At 31.7% G+C, this 15,877-nt stretch overlaps 1 long non-coding RNA gene across 1 annotated transcript; it reads left to right on the top strand.

Moving 5' to 3' along the window:
* The first annotated feature begins 14,116 nt into the window (after positions 1–14,116).
* LOC138141620 (uncharacterized) lies at positions 14,117–14,637 on the top strand. Its single transcript, XR_011163214.1, has 2 exons — positions 14,117–14,486; positions 14,545–14,637. It is a non-coding gene; the product is annotated as an uncharacterized lncRNA (long non-coding RNA).
* The last annotated feature ends 1,240 nt before the right edge of the window (positions 14,638–15,877 follow it).

The raw sequence follows: 15,877 nt of genomic DNA, 5'->3' as shown, positions 1-15,877 counted from the left end.
TATGGTAGTTAAAAACCATATTATTCAAAAACATTGTGAACTTGTCATCAGGATCAATGTCTGAGTCAATAAAGTCCCAATTGGTGTTCGAGATCAAGTGATAGAATAAGAATCTACCATAATTTGTAATCGGACGTATAGTTTTCAAAGTTGGATTACTATCTGGTATGTTAATTGACCAATTCAACAAGATCCCTATATGATCCGATATAGCAAGGTCTAGTGGTTGAACGGCTAAAGAGTAATCAGACTGGATGTTAGTAAAAACATTATCTAATGTTGTTTCGACTCTAGTGGGGAAAGTAACAAGTGAACGCAATCCATAACTATTCAACAAGTCATTTAGAAGACACATGTTATTATCAGCATTGCCGTTGTTAAAATGAACATTGAAATCACCACCAACAACAATGTTGTAATTGTTATTTTGTAACTTATCTAAAAAATTGTTTACAATTTGCAAAAATGTACTAAAATCCCCTGAAGGTGAACGATATATCATAATAACAACTAGATTGAGTGTAGGGAAGTAAATTCCAGATAACTCACAATCTTTTTCTAGAGACAGGTTAGCAATCCAGGTCAGGGATCTGCAATCCACATTGTTCTTCACCATCTGAAGTACAGTGGCGAGCACGGAATTTCGCACACATTGGACATTTCACTGACTTAATTTTATTAAAATGAGATACCTACTGGCGGCAGTTTCGTGACAGTTTAGGTGAAACATCAGTCATGATCACATATATCATGCGTATCCCACCTCATTATTGATTATAATGACAATAAAGCTTAGACTAGATAGTTTTTTTTTAATGACGTACAAATTGGCGTGCGAAATTCCGTGCTCCCCACTGTACACCACCATGGATATGATTGATTCTTGTAAAAGAGGAGATAGTATTGAAACCAGGTAGACGAGTAGTGTTCATCTGATCAACAGTCAACCAATGTTCGCAAAGACATATGCAGTCCACGTTTTTATGTTTGAGAGAAGCTTCTAATAAGTTCATTTTATTTCTGAGACACTGTATGTTGTAGAAAATGATTTTAAAATTTCGATCATTTTTTATTATGTTGCCAGACGATCCGAGTTCCTCTTCGGGAAAAAATATCTATTAATTGATATGCCTTGGGGCCAAATTTGCGGGTCCATAACTTTTTCCAATTCGGAAGAGGATAGTGAGATCCTGAATGATGAGTATACTTCTGGTCTTTTAGACTTCAATTTTTCGCAGGAAGAAATAGATATTACAAAAGGTCGTAGATATTCTTGTAATTTCTCAGCTTCAGTGTCAGGTAACAATCTGGAGATATGTAAATGGACGTTTTTCGGAATACTCGATTTACATTCAAATATCAAAACAATGTTACCTCTTTGTATTAATATTATTATTTATCGAATAATTTCGTTATCCTTCTATATTTTGAATGTCCTTGTATTCTCAGTGACCCACTTTATTAATCCCATTCAGGTTTCATTTTTTGTCGCATTCCACTCTTTAATTTGTAATTTTGATATATTCAATTTCTAATCTAAATATGTACATTTTTGTACTTATTGTTAGATATAGCGAAGCGATCTTGTGTAGATCTTTTTGTCTGTTTCGTTGCCTTGTATTTCTACGTTGTGTGGCTGTAATTGGTCCATGTGTGTTGCAACGTTGGCTTATTTTGTTGTCCATTGTTTCTGTGAATAATTCATGTATTACCTTGAAATTAATTATTACCACTACTAACTTACCACTACTTATTTTTTTCTGTATTTAGTGAAATTTTTGCTTAAGTGCTAACTTTATCAGTAAGTTTTTATGTTAAACATTATTTAGCTAACAAAATAAAGGGTGAGTTTTCACATGCAAAGATCCGATGTGCTTGTGGCGCCTTTATTCTTTGCTCGTCTAAACTTGGTTAAGATTTTAAAAGTTTTGCAGAAATGGGCGGCTGGAGGTGAAATTAATTGGCGATTAATTTCGGGAGGTGGAAAAATGAGACCATTAAAAGTGAGTGAAAATTTAAAACTGATCAAAATTTGAATCGTAATTTTTCGTTGGGGCATTTGTTAGTTATTATGACATAACGAATTGATATTGATATCTAAATCGATGTGTTTTTCTATGACCCAGTTTACTTAAAAAAAACAAGACTTAAAAATATTAATTGTCGTTAATATAAATATAAAGGAATATGTTAGTAGTTATCATCGTGCTATATTCCTATATTTAAGAGATACTATAGATAGTATAGATACTGAATGAAAGTTTTTTTTTTATATGAAACCGTTGAATTCTACCCAAAATATTTTTTTGTTTATTTTATGTTATAAGACTTGTTTTGATGTTAAAATATCAGTTTCTCCACGACTATTAAAGAACGAATGCATTCTTGTCGGGTATTCATGAAAGAATGATATCAATTCCCCAACCAGTGATAGAAAATACTAAAACCCACGGTTGTCGGCTAATCCATCCCTCGTATTTACATTCTATCACCGACAGATCCGCTAAACGAGGCACAATTTTAATTGTCAAATATTAAAAGTCAAATTAAATTCAATTTTCAAAGATTGTGTTTTCTTGGTATAGTCATGGAGAAAGTATAGTCTTCAACTCGCGTATAATGGCTATTATTCAATCGAACGTTTCCACCACTCGCCTACGGCTCGTGTTGGAATTTTCGTCCTCTTCAATAATAGCCATCATTATACGCTCGTTGAAGAGTGTACTATTATGCAACAAGTGTATAAAGTATTAGAATTATTTGAGACCAACTGTACAATCAGTTGTACAGTTTATAAATTTGTCATATAAAAATGTTGTATTGTAACGGGTGACTATTAAAATTTTCACTTAGGGTTAGCTATAGATCATTCTTTGTTTTCCGTTGCACCTTAGACACTGACAAGTTTGACATTTCAATAAATGTTTTTTCTCTTAATTTGGTTATGTTTCAATTGTACTGACTGACATTTGTCGTTCGTTCTTGCGTGTGTCTAAAGTAATAGAAAAAATAAAAACTCGTTCAAAGCCAACTCCAAGTGAAAATTTTAATAGTCACTCGTTATAATACTAATGTTTGTTTTATAATTTTTCAAATTATTCTTTGTATTTATATATTTATTGTACGTATTTCGATTTTGTTCTCTTCACCTGAAAGTAAAATTGACCTTTTATATGGCCTTGTCTTAATTGCTACAATCAATGTAGATCATCTTACAAAGTGGAACAATCGCGGATAGCGTGCTACCCGTATACTGATTGTGAGTCCTCCTGCATCATTATACTATTAAGGAATTTTACTCTCACTGCTCACAGTTCCATTGTTCACCGTAATATTAATTATCATTTTATATTAGTTAACTAACTTATTGAGAAATATTAATTACAATGTAATACTTAGTAATATACTATCGACAGAAGATTGTCAAATTGTGTAATTAAGCCATGACACCTTCAGATTGAACAATTAATAAAAAAAAAACAATTTTCGGATAATATTAATTAATAATATTAAGAGTTTAGACAGTACTTTTTCACCCTGTAAGCTTTTTACATTCAATATGGGAATCTAGAAGATTCAAGGTAAGTAGATTTACAGGACAGCACATTGAGCAACGTATACCGCCAAATTTAAATTTTGATATGAGATGTGTACTATGAGTTCCAAATAAAAAAAATAGATTGTAAGAGCTTTGTATCGAATAATTGACGAGTACTGTTTTCAACGAAAGCTTGTTGTTTAGAAATTTGAAAAGATAAACTGTCATGACAAAATTGCGATACAGAAAGAAGGTCTCATTTGTAATCATTAATGATAAGATCCTTTTGCATTTTTTGGTGAGGTTATTATTTTCCAATAATAATAAATAATTAAATTTAGCGTAAATTCCAGTTCAAGATAAAAATTTCGTATTGCTTATTGAAATGGTGTTGAGCACCTTGGTTAAAAGTTCTTAGAAGAATATCAAAATTTGCGGGGATATGTTAGCTGCAAAAGAGCTGCAAAAATTGACAGTAGAGATTTTTGGCAAAAGTTTTCAAATATTATTATCAATATTGGTCTCAGTCACAACTCTATTTTTCCAAAATATTTGGTATTGAATATGTATATTATTAACATGTACTAACGTCAAATAGGTAGGTCGAGTTAGAAATTTTGTAAAGAAACCATGTCGTCATCGACGCAGGAACCAATTTGTGTAAATTTCAGAATGCGCATGTGCAGCTGTCGATCATTATCAGATTTCTCCATTGGCGTCGTATTATCTGTAACTTTTCCGATTTCCGGTGTCTTTTGTGCTATCTGAGTGATTGGAGTTTGTTTTTACAACTACTCTCTTTGTGGAAATTGAACGCTGTAAGTATTGTTATCTTTACGTATTGTATGATTAGCATAGATTAGCGCAAAAAATGTTCAAAATACTTCCTGGCAATGATACGTTGAACAAAATGTTAATTAATTAATCAACATTAAACTAAATTTTTATTTTTTTATTTTTTCACCTTTTGATAAAAATAAAGGTGGGCATGTGTTACCTACATCAGTAAATTCACAAAAAAATATCCTTTTCAAAAACAAAAACAAAATTTTGATTCGCCGGCGCCGGCGCCGTGCCATTTAAAATAATAATTTAAGTTATTCCTGTATCTTCAAAATAAATGACATTACAAAACTTAAAAAAACTCAAATTATAGAATTTAAACACTTAACTCTTAGTGTGTAAAATTTCAATGGGCTCTGTTAAACTGTTATGAAAATATTTAGCCGTATTCACACTTCTTAGTGACCCTGTATAGTAACGAAAGAGGACACAACTTTTCATGATGTTGCCAAATTGACGCATGTCTACATTTTCAGAAATGTTGTAGTTTGTAGTATAGACACTGACTATACCCAATACTCGAAAGATTAAAACACTAGATTCATCAATAATGAGTTAATGACATTTGTACTCAAGTTTGTGTGTAAATAATATTTAGTTAAACCTAAAATTCCAAGTTATTTCCAAGTAGTTCCAACCACAAATACAAAATTGTACAGTTGGTTGCAAAAAAAAAATCGGAAATGAAAATTTTCCTAATGTAAATTTGGTTTTGTCCATTTATTAATTCATTGTCTACTTGACAATACCCATCAAATAATTTTTTAGAAATGTCATTGATTTTTGACCATAATTTTAACGTAAGAAGGTTTCACACTATGAAAAAATTGTAAAAATGTGTCTATTTTATTCTGACAGTTCCAGTTTCTTGCAACCAGCTGTACTTATGTACAATTTTACTAACACTAACGAATAAACAGATATTATCTATAATTAAAACGATCATACATATAGTGAAATTTTTTTAATAAACAATTGTCAGTGTCAAAATTAAGTAAAAAACCACTCTGTACCACCCTAAAATGTGCGCATATGGACCAGCTGTATAACAATTTGACACCAAATCATAGTTACGGTTATGTTCACTTCACTTCCCGTACCTTTCTTCGGCGAATTCATTTTCAAAACAAATTGAATAAGAAATCAGCAGAAATCTTTTTCGAATTTGAAATAAACTCTCGCTCGTCAGGGCGCAGGGTCAGTTACATTAAAAAAATGTTGACACTCAGTGTGACTAACCGTATTATCATGAAATTCACTGTTTGGCTCATACCAACATGACAACGTTTTGACAATTGTTTATTAAAAAATTTCAATTATAAACTCCATCCATTTTCAATATACATTACTGTTAGGGAATTTTCCTTTTTTGTATTGCAATGAAAGTGTTTTATTTTTTCTAATATTGAACATTCAAAGCGGGCGTTTTGAATTTGTCAAAAAAGTTGAAACTGTCAGATTATAATTACTAAAAAAAATACGATTAAGTAACGATATCATGGAGGCCACAGGCAGTGTTATAGAGAGAAAATGCCTCACTTTAGGGATAAAACAAAGTGTTCACTGGTGTTTTAAAAACATTTGGGAAGTAAATGGTCCAAATCTGGGGAGGATGCGAGTTTACCGAATGGTTGGGGGAAATTTTTGCCGGAAGTTGATAAATCCACTTTTAATTTAAATTGATCTATTTAAAATGTTAACTTCAATCTCCTACAGGTATGTGAAGGAAAAGTACGGAATAATTTCTGGATCGGGGGCACAGGCACAGAATGGAAACGACGCACGATAGAACAGTGAAGAAATATTTGCGCCGTTGTGCGCTTTTTTAATTACAAGACCGCCGGCCTTCAGGCTTGACTTGAGAGGGTTTGCTCCTGAGCACTATTCATTTTGAATGTATCATGCTTCCTCTCTGTGTCCTGCTCTGAAATCTTTTCGTTAAAATCTGTTTATATTTATTAAGGTACACCTACTTGCTGGTTTCAATGCCGGTATTTAATATTAACCTGTGGATACCATATTTTAAGTAAAATATTCAAAACTAGTTTACTTTGCTTGATTGCGGGACTCGACTAGAGATTTGTCAAAAATGACAATAATCGTACATTATAACCTCTTCAAAATACACATAACCTGAATTATTATCTGTGACATTGCATTTACAGTAGAAAAAAGTTGTATCCTATTACACCACAAAAGTTACTAAAATCACTAGATTTAGTTGTGTATGTTGAAAATGGATGGAGTTTAGGTAATGTTTCAACCATAGGTTTCAACTTTGGTACCAACTTTAACTTTTCCTAAAACAAGTAAACCACGTAAATGACGAGGGTCTCAACAAAATGCTCTCAACAAAATTCCAAAACTTTTATACAAATTTTATATATTGTATAATAGGTATGTCAAAAAAAGTTGTATTTGCAATTTTAGCAAATCAATTGCTATTTCAGAAATATAATAATGAAAGCATTTTTTTATATTCTACTCACGTATATTCTTAATGACATTTATACTAATAATAATTAATACAGCTAACAAATGCATTTACAGCTAATCCGACAAACAATTATTTCTGTAAAAATGTTTTCAAAGTGAAAATTAGCAATGCTAGTACGCATCATTACAACTTGATGCTCGTATTTTCACGCTATATTTTACATAACATAAAGTTGTTAGTGAGATTATCTGTTATAAAATCACGTTTTTAGATGCTCTTTCAAATTCAAATCACGATAGTCAGTCTCAATGGCGGCCAGGTGGTGCGTGTAGGAGAGTGCCGATGAAAGGTCAAATCAATTCAGCTATGTTGTACTAATTGTATCTAGATATAATTAGAAGTTTACGATAATTAGTTAATTTTTTATTATTTAATAAATTCGGTATTAATTTATAGTGCAGAATAAATCAAGAAGGTTTAACATTGATAGGACAAAATATTTGCACATATTTATATATTTTTAAATAATTAACTTATTTTAGTTGCTAGCCTTGCACTTGCATCATTAAATGCTGGTTATATAATGTAAATAGACGTTATTTCTTCAATCTTACGACCTTAAAAAGACTGCCTTCTTTAAATTGTTTTAAAATCTTAAGTCGTGTTCTTGGTATTCTTGTATTTATAAATCTGACTTTAAATATTTAAAAATTGCCAACAAAAAAACTGAAAACTAAAAGAAGAAACACTTATTAATCGAGTGTGGACGCAAATACTTTACGAAATGTAATAGGAAGGAATCAAGGATATCAAAACTTCAACAATTCACACCTCTCACGTACCCGCCTTAGGCTAGGATTAATTGATTCTGACATGGTTTTGATGTGCTTTACTTTGATAGTCGTGACACGTGTTTGACTTTTAAATATATTCTAAGCAAATTAGGTTTGACATCGCGTGAGTTTATAAAGAAACACCTTTTCGACATATTATAATTTTGAATTTTAATGCACGTTTTACCATATTTAAATAATGAACCAGCATTGGCCGTACTTATTCTTACTTTAGTTACTCAACCACATTCACCTAACATAAATAACATTTTAAAGCTGCCGGAATCTCTAATGAGTCATAAAACTTTTTTGTTTATAACAGCATTAATTATTATTTAATGTGACCAAAATAAAGAAATTTAGAAATTCTGTTAAATTAGTTGTGAACTTGATGCGACTGATACTAATTTATCCTAATTTATGCGGTCCTCCCCAAAGTGAATTATCTTTTTTTTTTGTATATAACTTTTAATTAGATTTTGTAATAATGCAGTTTTTTCTCAATTACTTTTGATGTGGGTACGCACACAATCACACATCTAGAAATAAAAAAAAAAATTCTGTTCTCGGTATTGTGTTCTCCTCGACGGGTATCAGAACTTGACCAATACTAGTTTTGTATTATTAATCTGATAGTAAAAGGATTTAATCCACGCAAAAATATGTGGAAAATATTGTAGATGATATCATTAAGAGTAGAAGTGAGTCTTTTTGTGCTAAGCCCAGAGATTGAAGATCGAGACGAAGTCGAGGTCGCAACTGGGCGAATGACATTATATTACAAAAAAATCGGAGATGAACTCCTTTATTTTGTTTTGCTGCAGTTATAGCATAATGACAATTTTCAAACTTACAATTTTCAAATTTTCCTCAATAATATTAGTAAAGTCTAAAGTTTACTTGCTATTGGTGCTAACATTTACATAGAAACGTAAAATTATTTTTCTACTCCTATTGGATAATACTGTAATTATTAAAGTATTTTTCATTGGATAACAGGATTCATTACCCACGACCAGTTAAATATTAATTTCAAAACTCACTGCAAATATCGTAGCAAATAGTTTATGAAGTCCAATCGCAAATTTTAATGCAATGGTATCAAGTATACTAAGTAATAATTTTAAAACGTCAGTTTGTTTAATAATGAAACTTATTTATCAATTTCTCTTCATAGTCATAGAAGATATACCTATAGTGTTCTATTCGCGGGTAACGGCTATTACTCGGATGAAAAACATCCTCACGAATAATAGCCATCATTATCCACTAATTGAATAATATACTATAATCTGTTTCAAAATCAAAAATCCACCAACAGTGCATTCTACCTCGAAAATACAACCGACAACGTCGCCGACTTTTGTTTTTGGTGTCTGCAAATGTCAGAAAAAAGTGGGGTTATGAAAGAAAACTGTTGGACAGTCGTTTTGGTCGTAGTTCGTCGTGTTTTTTTATTCTCATTTTATTATTTCACTCAAAAAGTATGATATGGTAGCTAAAACCTTTTTGTACATAATAATTATTTTGTGTTTCGTAAATAAACTCAACAGTTCAATGTCAAATTTTGGCGGAAGACATAATTCAACAGGTGGTGGATTTTTGATTTTGAAACAGATTATAAAGTCTGTCTCAATTCTAAATTTCCACCAACACTGCATTCTACGTTGGAAATACAACCGGCAACACTGTTTGGTGAAAAATGCGTCAGATTGTATTTGTTAGGTTATTTGTCAGTTTCCATTTTTACAACTCAAAATTTTAGAATAAAGGAATAGAACGAAAACCTTTTTTAAAATGCAGCAAGTAAGTAGGTAGAAAATCAAATTCTAAAAGCAAAATAAATTTATGAACAAATTTTAATGTTTTCGAATCATGTTTATAAAATAATTATATTGCCAACTTTGGTTATAGGAATCCACAATTTAGAAATATTTTTATTTTGCCAACATAATTCAACAGGTAGTGGAAATTTAGAATTGAGACAAACTATAAGTATTTTTACCTTTGTCAACTTTATTTAACAATAATTACTAGTCAAAATAAAATGTGAAATGTAATGAGATATTCAAATACATAAAATGATTATTATTATATTATTTGCGAAACTTTAACCTAAGCTTATTATGACCTATATAATTCTGTTTAATTAGTCCTATTTTGGACTCAACACTTTGGCGGCTATCTTATAAATCAATTTATAAAATATACCGGCACTCTAAAATTATGCTAAAATTATTCGAGAAAACTTATTTAAATTAAAAGAACTAATTGATGCTAATTTTTTGATCATAATTACAGTAATAATTAATAACTAAAATTTATTATTATGTAATGACAAGCGAGATATACTATTCTCAGTTATAAAACTAACGTAAGATTTTACCCGCGATAGTAATTATTCAAGGCATAATGTTACGTATTAAAAGTGCGGATGTTTCCCAGAGCCGAATGAACCATTATCGTAACCGTGAAAGTGCATCATAACCTTGGTCTAGTTACCTCTTCCACCTGTAATAGCTAGCATTAATACAGTTCAAGGTGACTTTTTTGCCATAACATTAATTTCTACTTAAAATTCTGAAAAAAGTCTTTTGTAGTGTTGAAGTGTAGTTGATGAACTATTACCAAACGTCAGGCTGGCAGTTAATTTTGACATGAATAACAGTGAATAAACGTACCCATAATAAAATTTTCACTAATTACTCTGTCAGTAACATACCCACATTAAAGATTTAAATTTGTTTGTTGCAAAATATAGGAGACGTACTAAGTAAATCATTAATATGGATGATTGCACACAACTTACGTCATTTTAAAGATCGCGTACCTACTAAAAATTGTAGGTGTTTGAATTAAATTACAAAAACATAAACATTAAAATAAGAATGATTTACTGACATGATTTCATAGTTTTTCGAAGGTCACGACGATTTACGTTCCACTAAATTACTCACTTTAAGGAAACTATAACAGGATGTGGTGATCATCGTCATGTTTTTGCTTAGCTACCTCTGTTATGAAACGAAATGAAGTAAACAGAATTGTTGCAATTTGTATTTTATGTTTTATGTAATAATCACTGTATTCTTCGGAAAAATATTCTAAAATAATAATCGATTTACGTAATAATCTTTAAGTAAATGAACAATAGTCGTTGATTAGGTGAAGCTGACAGAAATAAAAATGTAGAAAATGATATACGTACATTATATTTATAATACATTTTTACGTAAAACAAGAATAATGAAGTAGTAAAGTAATGAAACAGTAAATGGCATCTCGATTAAGGGTCAGTTAAATAATAAATATTTTTCTAGTAAACTAATAATATATACCTGATTATTTATCAAGGTTGTTAAAGTAATCTATTTCCGTCGATCTGATGTACGAGTACACAAGTTTTTTAGGTGATTATTGATTATGAATAAAACATAAATGATGAAACATGAATGTATCTTATTCTATTCTATTCTATTAAAAAAATCTAATTAAAATAAAAAAATATGTTTGGGAAATAACTCAGAAAATTGTTCTCTGCTATCCAAAGATTAAATAAGTCAAAATAAATAACGACAGAAACTGTGACCTGGTATGTGCAAAGCTGCAAGCTGCAGAGAGGACGATTATTTAATAAATTACCGTGTGTTTCACGTAAGAATAGAACCTGACGAACTCAAAATGCAACCTAATATTAAATTTTCATGAGTAACTAGGTGTAATAAATCATATTTTGACAAAAATTAGTTTGGACATCTCTGAAGTTTTTTTTAGATTTCTCCTTGTTCACACATTTGCAGAAAAATTCCCCAGTGATTATGTTCGTAAAGGGCCCCACAGACTGCGTTTTTGTTCGACGGTTTTGTTCGACGAACAAGTCTGTTCGAACAAAAACGATGCAAATCTGAAGTGTGTGTCTGGAAAACCGTCGTTTTTGCTCGCGAACAAAAATGAGGAAAATGATCAGGTTTACCCTGATTATGTCCGTCGAACTTGTTCGACAGACTTGTCAGTTCGAGCAAATCTGAAGTGTGTGCGGTGAACAGTTTTAAAAAACGTTGGTTTTTGCAGTGGTGTAGTACCAAATAATAAAACCAGATTTTGGCGATTTGTATTTCGCGGCAAATTATTGTTTGAAAATGACGGATTTTCACCAGATTAACAGAAAGTTCTTACTGGAATTTATAGAACTCTTCGCAGTCTTCCGTATTTATGGAAAATGTATGCTTTTATAGCTAATGCGGCCGCCACTGCATACAAATATAACTTGATATTTATTTACTCATTAAAACATTTAAATAAAGCTGAAGTGTGTGTGCAACTCGTGTTCGTCGTTTTTGTTCGAACAGACTTGTTCGTCGTACAAAACCGTCGAACAAAAACGCAGTATGTGGGGCCCTTTAGGGATGTCCAAAACTACAATTTATAATTTTTAATTAACCTAGTTACAGTACGAAATGATAACTTTTAATGGTAACGGACTTGAATTAAATGTGACTGTGAAGTAAATGCAGTCGTGAAGTTGTAGAAGAAATTGACATTTTATTTTAGCGGATTTTATAATCATCGTTTTAAAAATTATTTTAAAGAAATTAACAAAATGTAATAAAAAATAAGACGCCAAAGGGCCAAAATCGCCGTTCATGCCCGAAATGCAAACATTATTTTTTGTAAAATCATTTAACTCCACCTTAAAGCTTATGTTGACGGTTGCCAATGTGATGCAACAAATAAAATAGCTATTAAAATTAATTGTTGTTCTTTTAAGCCTTTGGGCGCAAAAGGTATTATTTACGCCCGCCAATTACTGTATAAATGACTTCATTTTGATACGATTTTACAAAAAATAATTTTACCAAAAGTAATCGAAAACGCATTCGAACAATGTGTCGATTGCAAAATTATAAAATCGGAGAAATATTATTTGTTTCTCGTTTTCACAAAAATATACGGAATTTTCTTAATAAAAAGGCCTCATCAATTTTAACATATTCGCTTAACAATACTAATGTCACAAATAAATAATTAAATTTGTGTAATGGTGATTAATGTAATGATTTTATTATAAGCAGTTTAAACATTCTTTAAAATAATTATGCGAAGTAATTATTATATCGTGTGAGCAGATAACTATATTCCGATCGCCTTTTTAAATTAATAGCCGGTACTTTAACGTCGGCAGATCAATCTGATTAAGATATTATGCTTACAGCATATTTTATCTTATAAAATAGATAGTTTTATTACGTTGGGAATGCAGCAGTCGTGAGTAATGTGAAATGTACAACAAATTTTAACGAATAATATTGACGCTTAGAAGTGTAGCAGAAAGGTTCTCTTAAGATAAATGTTCTGAAATCAATTATATCGGGTGTGTCAAAAAGGACGGACAGGCGTTTTAGTAGCACAGCATAGCATAACATAGACCCCGACTCTGAGAAAGTGAAAATGAAAATGACAGCAATGCAATAGGTAACTAAAAATACCGTATTTAGTTGTCATGGTTATGGTCAATGGTCAAAACACCTAATAATTTTCACACTAGGATGTCTTCCGTTAGGAAAACGCATAATGTATTGTCATTTTTAAATGCATATTGTTGTTCTGCCAATCAATTTAAACTGTTTAAAGATCAGATATTCCAAAAATCCGACATGAATGAACAAAATTAGAGCAGTCGTACATAGTTAACCTGAGGTAAACGTTCTGTGGAGTAGAAAATGACAAAATAATTTCGAGTTTTGAAATTTACCACCCAAAATATACCAGTCATAATCAAGACGGTAATCATAATGACCATAAAGTATGGATTACATTTTTTTTTGATGGTACAGAAAATGACGGCTAAAATTTTTTGTCCGGCATGGTGCAGCTAAATATACAGGGTATAAATACGCGTGTTAATTTTAACCAGTGAAAGAACTCACCAGTTTATGAAACTTTTCTCCATGACGTTTTGCAAAATTCCCAAAAGATTTCCAAAATGTTTTGCCCCTCAATTTTTACCAAATGAATCGTTCTGTATAATTAACTAGTCTCCATTTTTTCGTAACCATGAGAATTTTAATTTTACTTATTTACTGTTTTCTATAACAATGTAACTTTTTTACAAAGCTCCGTTTCTATTATTACAACAGAAAATGTTCGCCCTTACCTATAGGCGGGTATACAGTGCATTTTTTTTAACTGTTGCCATAGGGAATTGCATGGTAAAACTTATACCCCCTGTTAACTTTTGTTCTGATGAAAATATTCAAACCATTTTTGGACAAGATTTGAAGATTTTTTAAACTATCGGACAGAATACAATTCAATATCCTAAACTGTCGAAAAAGTTGTGAAAAAAATATTTTCTAGCGCGCCGGAATGATGGTACGTCGAGCGGCCACCAGAATAGCGTCCCTGTCAGCTCAACCAGCCAGCACCTGACCATCTCCACTTTTGACTTTTGTCACTTTCATTTATAGCTATTTACGTTACAAGACCGGTAGTAACGTTTTTATGGACGAGCTAGTGAATTACAGGTCGAGCCCGATAGGGCGAGACTTGTAAACTAGCGAGGCCATAATGCGTCTACCGGTCGTGTGACGTACAAGATTTTTTAGTATACTGAGACAATTATTTAAAAGAAAATAAATTTAAATAAAAAAATTTGGCTCTGAAAAAGATTGCTATGCCTTGTTACTATGATAACAAACGATTCATCACAATTCAGTCTGTCGAAGTTTATCGTGTGATTTCTTTCATTTGCGCTAACTTCCTTTAATAAAATAAATTCTCACAACCGAACCGAAGCAGAAGTCAAGTTTTCTTCCCAGACCACCTTTTGGAGAAGGTAGATAGTCCGCGATCAAACTTATTGCTCCAAAAATCATCGGGAAGATATTTCACAGAGTACAAGTTGTTCTACAATTGGAGAATACGAAATAAAGTTGTTTGGATTGATCAAAGGGTAATGCTTGGCTTTAGAAAACCATCTCAATGATGTAAGTAATTGTACATTTAATTTTTATATAAATAAAAACCAATAAATCTGACAAATTAATTGACATTTGCTACCGGCCGCGGTGGAAAGTAAAACGGACTAGACCATAAACATGTGTCTACCGGACTCGTCGTCAAGCAGGTAGACACCTACTACCAGCACAGTATACTAAAAAAAAATAAATAGCGAGATCTCCTCGAGGCTATGATTAAAATAAATAAAAAAATAAAATATAAAATCTAATTTTTGTTCCCATATCGTCTACTACGTTTTTGTCAAATTATTTACGTTCATTAATTTCAATTTTGAAGACTAAAATTAGTAAAATAAAACTGCTTGTCGTTGTTCAAACAATATGCATTACGTGGTCTTATTAATGATCTATTACAAAAATAAAAATTAGCACCAAACCTGCAGAGGATATTATTTTTACCATCCAATTATGTAATTCCCTATGGCAACAGTAAAAAAACGCATAAGGGGTCAACCAAAAACTGTGGAGAAATTAAGGGCAAGAATAACTGAAGCTTGTAATTCCATTACAGTGCGACATTTACAAAACACGCGAAGAAATTTTCAAGATCGCTTGGGACATTGTCCAGCAGTCGAAGGAAAACACTTTGAACAATTCCTTTGACAATTTCTGTTAATTTCTTGAGTTACTTGTGCGTTAACGTTTTTACATTTTGTTTTTTTTTTTAACAAATAAATGTTTAGATGTTCTGCCATCCAAAAGCTAATTTAATCATAGCCTCGAGGTGATCTCGCTATTTTTTAAATGAAAGTGACAAAAGTCAAAAGTGGAGATGGTCAGGTGCTGGTTGAGCCGACAGGGACGCTATTCTGGCGACCGCTCGACGTACTATCATTCCGGCGCGCTAGAAAATATTTTTTTCACAACTTTTTCGACAGTTTAGGATATTGAATTGTTTTCTATCCGATAGTTTAAAAAATCTTCAAACTTTGTTCCAAAAATGGTTTGAATATTTTCATCAGAACAAAAGTTAACAGGGGATATAAGTTTTACCATGCAATTCCCTATGGCAACACATTCGGACCATTGCGGGGACTGCCTTCAGGGCACTGGGTTTTGTTTTGCGTGCTGGCAGGGAATTCTCTGATGTCACGACCCTGAAGCTTCTGTACATCACCTATGTGAGATCCCGGCTCGAGTATGCTTCCCTTGTGTGGTCACCGATATATGATGTTCACTCTTCTCTTCTGGAGCGAGTGCAACGCAG

Source organism: Tenebrio molitor, chromosome 1 (genome assembly GCF_963966145.1).
Source record: "Tenebrio molitor chromosome 1, icTenMoli1.1, whole genome shotgun sequence".
Classification (NCBI taxonomy): Eukaryota; Metazoa; Arthropoda; class Insecta; order Coleoptera; family Tenebrionidae; genus Tenebrio; species Tenebrio molitor.
The sequence above is the reverse complement of the archived record's forward strand: the minus strand, read 5'-3'. Positions and strand labels throughout refer to the sequence as shown.